At 31.8% G+C, this 8,482-nt stretch overlaps 1 protein-coding gene across 1 annotated transcript in view; it reads left to right on the top strand.

Annotated features, from left to right (window-relative positions):
• The window catches only part of LOC117119372 (fibropellin-3-like), a 17,572-nt gene extending 14,163 nt beyond the window's left edge, over positions 1 to 3,409 (top strand). Inside the window, exons 15-16 of the transcript XR_004447174.1 lie at positions 2,057 to 2,145; positions 2,951 to 3,409. The gene's annotated coding sequence lies outside the window, so the exon portion shown is untranslated. The remainder of the gene's footprint in view (positions 1 to 2,056; positions 2,146 to 2,950) is intronic.
• Positions 3,410 to 8,482: the final 5,073 nt, after the last annotated feature.

Genomic DNA, 8,482 nt, shown 5'->3' on the forward strand with positions numbered 1-8,482 from the left:
TAATAATAATAATAATAATAATAATAATAATAATAATAATAATAATAATAATAACAATAACAACAACAACAATAACATACAATCCTCATTTCCCGGTTAGTAATTTACCATACCCACCCCACCCCATTCCCCATATAGAAAACAATACGACATAGGGCTTATCTTATTTATAATATAGGCCACACACGTGTGTTTGAAACTAAATATAAGCATTTTCATCATGGTTTTATTTATTACAAACATATTCTTTCACCATCTATACACATTGAGGCCCTTCTTTTAGGTTAAAATGATCTATCTTAAATTTGTCTTTCTTGAATTTGGGACTATTATGTGTTTAAATAGCCCTAAAAAATGCGCGCCAAGCGCGCAAAATATTTTTGTGTTTTTAATTCTAATTTCGTCGGAATTGATGAAAACTCCCTAAAATGTGCAATTTATAGAGGAAATTGTCCTACCGCCAACGAGAAATGCGCGCAAAGAATTTGAGAATTTTAGGCACTTTCAGAGGATGCATTTGTCAAGGGGTGGAGAAAGATTTTCCAAAGATGGATATTTTACCCTTGTCCCCTGGTGTTTTTAATTCTAATTTCGTTGGAATTGATCAAAACTCCCTAAAATATGCAATTTTTAGAGGAAATTGGGCCATGTTAACAAGAAATGCGCACGAAATTTGAGGTTTTTAGACACTTTCAGGGGATGAAAGTGCATTTATAAAGGGGTGGGGAAGATTTTTCAAAGATAGATATTTTCTCCTTGTCCACCAGTGGTTACGCCATCGGGCAGCATAGATCAAAGGAGTTATGACAGTTTTTGAAGTGGAGAAGGGGTTACATGGGTGTTCATGTTGTGAGTCTGGTCATTATGATATCTTCCTTTTTATTCTTGTCTTTATTTTCCTCTTCTCTTTTTCTTCCTTTTCTTTTCCTCTTCTTTCTCTTTCTCTCCCTCTCTCCTCTTTCTTTTCTCTTATTACCCAGCCCGGTACGATGGCTTGGTCAGCCCGGTAAAAACCGTCAGGGGAGGGGTAGTTTTTCCCCCTCCCCCTGCGCCTGTTACGACACTGGCTAACACGCCAATCATCCCCCAATAAAAAATATTTTTCTACGCCACTGGTACACAACCTTTAATCCTGAATAATCGAAATTTGTTATAGCCCGACAAAAATATTTTTCTATATTATTTTTGAAGGACAGTGAAAGTGATCGGAGTAGGCCCAAATGGCACCGTCTTTATCAATATTGATATTAATATATTCATGAATGTGTACTGCCATGATGTAGATATCAAATAAAGCTACTACCGGCACTGTAGTGACGGATCCAGAAATTCGAAATAGAGGGGATCCAGGACGGGACCTTCACATATGGATTTTTTATGTCACCCCAATGGTCCATGCTTTAGATGGCTGGAAACGATTTATATATGAATACAATTTTCATTTTTTTTCCTCCATTTTTGAATTAATTTTTGAATAATTTAGGCGGTGGCCGGTTGCACGCTTCCTTTCTTCGAATATACAGAGCAGTTGAGCATTTTATATAGGACTACAATAATAATAATAATAAAAATAATAATAATGAATGATAATGATAATAATAATAGGCCTAATGATAATAAACAATAGGCCTAATAATAATAATAATAATTAAAATAATAATAATAATAATAATAATAATAATAATAATAATAATAATAATAATAATAATAATAATAATAATAATAATAATAATAATAATAATAATAATAATAATAATAATAATAATAATAATAATAATTAAAAAAAACAAAAAAACAAAGGGATGCCTTTGTTGGACCCCCTATCGACATTTTTCTAATTTTTCCTAATTTTACGAACATTTTACTACAAAATACTTAAATCGACACTACCAGCCAATTAAAGAGTCTATGTATAAATAAGAATATAGCACTGGTATAATTTAACTGTCAGTTAATTGACAGGAAAACAATTCTGTCATTCATATATTTAATTGTAAGTTTGTAACTTACTTAAATATAATTATTCAGTTATCGAGTTAAATTGTTTATCTTTCAGCTCAAGACAGACACTGTGTATATTTAAATTGGACCTCATTGGAAATAGGCTGGACTCCGGCCTAATAGGCATTCCTGATGCTCATTACGGTAATTTTTACTTTTCTTGATCTCAATCCATTTGTTATCTTGATTATGCATGTAGAGCATCAAATACATTCAATCAATTAATCAAAAAATATTATATCATGAAAACTGTTTGTATGGAGATTATAGTAATAGTATTATGTTTATTGTTGGAATATACTGTTATATGAATCTATGTATATATTTATTTCTATCGAATAGTACACTTTTTATAAATTTTATTTACCCATGACAATCTGAATGCTAACATAATTTGTTTGCGCTGTTGCGATCATCTAGTCTTACCCAATGCCATGTATTTAATAATCCTCACATCATTCTATACTATACTGTACTATAAATAATTATATTTAATATGATAAAGCTAATATGATAAGAATTGTGAAGTACTATTAGGTTGTATCAGCAGCAATGTCCATGGCGATAACTGCATACGATAATGTTCAGGTTTGGGTGCTCACTCATTTTTCAGTGGCGGATTTAAAGGGGGGGGGGTGTTACAACCGGCCTGCCCCCACCCCCCGCAACCCTAAATCTTTTTACAATGGTAAAAAAATTGGAGAAAAAAAGATTTAAAATCTAAGAGTGCAATTTCTGGCCATCTAGAGGCGCCATAATCGAAAATTTCTTACATTAGCCCCAACCATGATGGGGCTGAGGTGGTGGGAACCCTTCATCTGGCAAAGTCCCTCCCCGTAAGCCCCTGTATTTCGAACCTACTGGCTCTGGCTCTGTTTTTATTTATATTATGTTTTGATGATACTTCGTTTCTCTGTTTTCTAATCTTTTAAATATTTTTCTATTTCAGTGATGTAGACAAAGAAGCCACAACTATCAGGAAAGAATGTCCGGACTCAATCGTAAAAGGGCAACAGAACTTACTAATTATTCATAGATAGCCAATAATTTGTCTCCCATCAAGCTTCCTGAAAAAAATTCTGTATATGAAATTAATTAAAGTATAGTGTAAATCTTATTTTTTAAATGTTTTCCTCTGTAATAATCTAAAAAATTATGTTAACAACATGTAGTAATTCTTGTAGGCTTTATGTTTATTAATATTGTATTATTACTGCTAATGTTTATCTTATAAATAGAGAAAGTAACCAGTTTGTTGTAAAGAATATAGACATGTAATATAATAAGATATAACATTTTGAGGATTATTAATTTTTGCCGGATGTACATGATATAGGCCTACAGTATATAGATATAAAATGTATATATGTATATATCACAACTTGGTTTCAATGCTTGAAAATAAATATCAAATGGAATTGTGCATTTCTTCTCATCTTATTTAATGTCTATGTTTACTGTAATAAATTTAATAGCTAAAATATCCATATTATAGTAAGCTTATAAGCTTAAACCAAAAGTGAAGAATTGCTTCATCAAAATGTGCTACTTTATCTATTAAACCAGCAATTCTTTTGAGGACGCCCTCAACAAAAATCATAAAACCGGAAATGACGTAGTTGCTAAGCAACAAGCTCATGCATAATCATGAATATTCAGTAACACCTGTTCTAATTAGACTAACAATAAAATCTTTTTGGTCGATTTTGTCAAAACTGAGCTAAAAGTTTTTATTGTTAGTCTAATGAGCACAGGTGTTACTGAATATTCATGAGCTGTTGCCTAGCAACCGACGTCACTTCCTGTTTTGTAAAATTATACAGTCCCTTCAATGACGCCCTCAACAAAATTCATAAAACCGGAAATGACGTGATTGCTAAGCAACAAGCTCATGCATAATCATGAATATTCAGTAACACCTGTTCTAATTAGACTAACAATAAAATCTTTTTGGTCGATTTTGTCAAAACTGAGCTAAAAGTTTTTATTGTTAGTCTAATGAACACAGGTGTTACTGAATATGCATAAGTTGTAGCTTAGCAACCAACGTCATTTCCTGTTTTGTAAAATTCGACATCGCCTTGCTCTGAAAAGTTTCTTAATTTGTTGGTGTCATGTGAATATTTTGGAAAGAGTGTTTATAAGATATAGTAGCTTGTAATAGTACTATACTCGAATCGAAGTGATTATAATATATTTAATTCGATTATATACTGATTAATAATCCTGAAATGTATAATATTATTAATAATGCAATTACGACAAAGGAAGTACACACAATGATGTATTTTTAATTACACTAAAGTTTATTTTTATTTCTTACATCAGAACTATATAAACGTAATACAAATAGAATATAAATATTCTAGTTTTATATAACATAATACAATATAATATATATAATGCTTAGGCCTAATTATATTTAAGTATGTAATATCGTTCGAGAATTACTAGTTCGTTGTATAAGAAACATAATTGGCAAATTTGATTCAATTCCGGCTATCCAGTGATATAAATCATAACAAATATCCGCGCGCGATTATTTGTAGAATTAAGACCACATAGATCCGGCTATTGATAGCATCTTGTGTTCCGACAATTTAATACACATCGTGTTCCACTGACAATAATTGTACATCGACTTCGCACTTATTGATGGATCGGTAGATTTGACCTGAGGCACTGAAATAAAAGAGATTGAACTAGTGATAAATATATATTTAAACTATTAAATTTTGGCATCTGTGTTAAGGTAGGATTAATTAAGTATAAATCTCATTAAATTAGAAACAGTTTTTGGAAACTTTATGACATTCATACTTTCATGAGGTATAGGAATACATCTCACCCCAAATCGAAAAAGGTTCAATTTTAAGACAGTCGCAAATATACTGAATACACATTTATTTTTTTATCTTTTTGTAATAGTACTTAAAAGCGAATATTAAATCTTAACATTTTAACAAATACTCTATCGGACCCTGTATCGTCCTATAATAACAAAGCTAGGGTCCAACCTGCTTTTCCCCATCACGACATCTGGAGTTTTAGGCGAACCCTCCCCATTTGGTATGATCATTACATCTTATGTTCCTATCTGAGATTATTATTTATCTATTTATTTATATAGTGTTTCGAAAGACGGTTTAGATTTTCCCTACATCCTATCCTGATTTGTATAAGATAAATGACATTTATATATATATATATATATATATACATACATAATATACATTATATATATTATATATAGTATACTGTATATACATAATATACATTATATATATGTATGTATATAAATCATCAAAGAAAGGTAAATACAGTGTCCGAATAAAGGACATAATAATACACCGTGTAGCATAGCTCTCAATGAATGTAGTCCTGTAAATAAATGAAAGAAATTGTGTAATGAAATGAAGCACAGTATACTGGGCTTTTGATAACATGATGGGTGGATCAGGGAGGAGCCATATTTACATTCCCGTATTTTCTACCCGTGTAAACGCTTCGCTTTGAAAAATCACCCCTTCTGGAGCCTCAGTTGAAATAAACGCCTCTTTCGAAAACACCCCGTGGCGTATATTTTTTCCTCGAATAAACTTCCCCTTGACTGTAAACAGATCTAATGGAAACATCATTTCCAACACTTTCTACTAAAGTTTTATTACAGTAGAATTACATTTTATTTACAGTGGAATTAAGGGGCGTTTGAGTAAATACAGTACGTATCCATTTTACACAAACAAAATAAATACCTGCTTCGAATATACACCTTCCTCGAATAAACTTCCCCTCAAAAACCATTCTCAACAATAAACGCCTCAGGGTGTTTATTCGACGAAATCGTCCGGGACCAAAATGCTAATTGCCTATCCATATAACGTTTGATTGTCAATTTCTAATATTGTGGTAAAAAAAACCCAAAACAACTCCTCAACGCGAACATATGGATTTTTTTATGCCGGGACCCTGACAGAGGCTATAGTCAGCTCCTTGATTCGGGTGTATAATAATTATTAAATTATTATTATTTATTTATTTATTTCATTTAAGTATACATATTATTATCTCAATTAAACTTTAAACACTTATTTATTATATGCTTATAAGACATTTTATCTGACAGGTCTATTTATTTAATTTTTTTTCAATTATTTCATAAGAGGAGCTTGAAATGCATAGGCTAATAGTGCACTACAAAACACGTATATGGTGAAACATTCGAATGATATTGAGGTGCAAAAATTATGAATATAATTTATAGGTATTTGTTAAAGTAATAAAAATATGAGTAGAATTGGGGCGGCCAAAGCCGGTGCGGCCGGGCCGGCGCGGTTCCCACGGCCCTGAGAAGATGGAGGGCGGGGGGGGGGATGCTGAAACAGCATTCATACAAGCACGATGATAATATCGGGAAGGGCAAGGTTCAATTGCCAAACTGTTGGGAGATCTTCTAATCGGTAATGACGTCAACTTTGACCCTGAGAATCTATACGGTAATGGTTGGGCTCACGTCCGCAGTTCACCTCAAGAAGTAACATCGAAACTAAATCATACCGAAAATCAATTTAATACAGAGAATGTATTATAAACCCTATGCTGGTCATCAACTTCAGTTTCCGTTCATAATACTTTATGTGAGGTGTCTACGCGTAAATCTGAAATATTTAATTTGTATGATGGAACATTCACGATTACCATGGATGATTCGCGCCCCACTACCCAACTGCGTGGTCCACTGCTTTAGAGTTGTACACGATGCTTATTGTACTACCAGTGATGAGTGATAATGAACTTAATTTGGCAAAAATAAGTTTCCACAAAAATTTTGTTCAGAGTGATTGGTCTAAACTAGCCCCCGACCAGAGAAATACGGTAGCATGTAAAATCATGCCTAATTAAATTTAAGACCAAGTAAATTAAATATTCAAAATAAGTATACCATTATTATTATTATTATTATTATTATTATTATTATTATTATTATTATTAAATTGGAAATACCATTAGAATCAATAAATATGGGTATCTATTATTTACCGTAATAGGCAAACCCGGATATCTGTACAATATATGGCAACCGATCTGTACAATCGATTCGAGGGGATTGTACAATTGTTTCCTGTCTGATCAAACTCAGAATACCAAAATCCACAATAATATCCTCTCTTACTAACATATCTGTGGTCTTAGAACACAACCATAACCACCTGAACTGAATACAATTTAGTAATCAAAAATAAACAGGCGCTAGAAATTCGTTGATGGTCTCTAGAATATACCGTACTCTACGATCAGCTTTAAAATATCTAGATTTGCTTTCTCAAAAATAATATGAACCCAGAACAAAAAACTGTTGTATGCCCATATATAGTCATGATGTGCCTATATATAGTCATGATGTGCCCATATGTGGTCATGATGTGATGTCATCATGACCATATTTTGGCATGTCATGCATGTTTTGTTCAAATAAAATGTGTTAGTGGACAGGACTTTAGCCAAGTCTCACAGTTCTTTTATCACAAATGCACAATTATTAGAAAACTTTGGGAATTATCTTATTGACAGTTAAACCTGTTTTTATGGGTTTTTTTTTTTATATGCTATGCTCTTTTAAAATTTATTTCAGAAAATTCACATTTGTACACATATAGGCCTATGCACAAAAATATATGGATATGGGAAAGTATTTTATTAAAATTTTGGGTTTTTGCGTTTATCATTTTATTACCTTTTTGCTTATAAAATATTTTTACGGGTATATGATTTTTTCTGGTAGGCATATAAAAGCCAATGTATATTTTCAATGTTAAATGTTTTGGTTGTATTTGGGTTATTTTTCTAATTTTTAATTAGTTTGGTTAGGTTGATCGTTTTCCTTTTAATTATTATAATTAGTATAAATTTGGTGAGTTTTATATTTACTTTAATTTATTGTTTATGCAGTCATTGAATAAATTGCAAAAAGTCAATAGAACTCCAGAAAAAAATCGATTTGTTGATTTATTTGATTCTTTTATAGTCGTCGCAGTGATGTTTACAGTAGGCCTACTTTTCGTATCTGACCCTAAGCCTACACGTTTCCGCTCCAAGATACGTAGAAAACGTGACCTACATAAATATGTTTTTCCAGTAGGCAATCCGTTGCGCCATGGGTATTATTTAATCCATATACCTATAGTGAAAAAGGAAATGTGGGTTTAGAAATGGTTTTGTAGGTGCAAGAAGGTTGCTATTTAAGATAATTTTCAACAGAAATTACTAACTAATTCAATGACAAGCTCTCGAATCAAGTTATATGTCAATGTCAACCTCGACTTCAAGTATCTGTGATAACCCTCAAAATCCAATTCACGCATTGAATTGCTTATTGAAAAGAATCACTTACGTAATCACCTGCCAATGAGATCGAAACAAATTCATTACATATAAAAAGAACTAGATAAGCAAATGAAAATTGTTCTATTCATTATAGCAT

This window comes from Anneissia japonica, unplaced genomic scaffold (assembly GCF_011630105.1).
Source record: "Anneissia japonica isolate Jap-2015-1 unplaced genomic scaffold, ASM1163010v1 scaffold287827_len377088_cov200, whole genome shotgun sequence".
NCBI lineage: Eukaryota > Metazoa > Echinodermata > Crinoidea > Comatulida > Comatulidae > Anneissia > Anneissia japonica.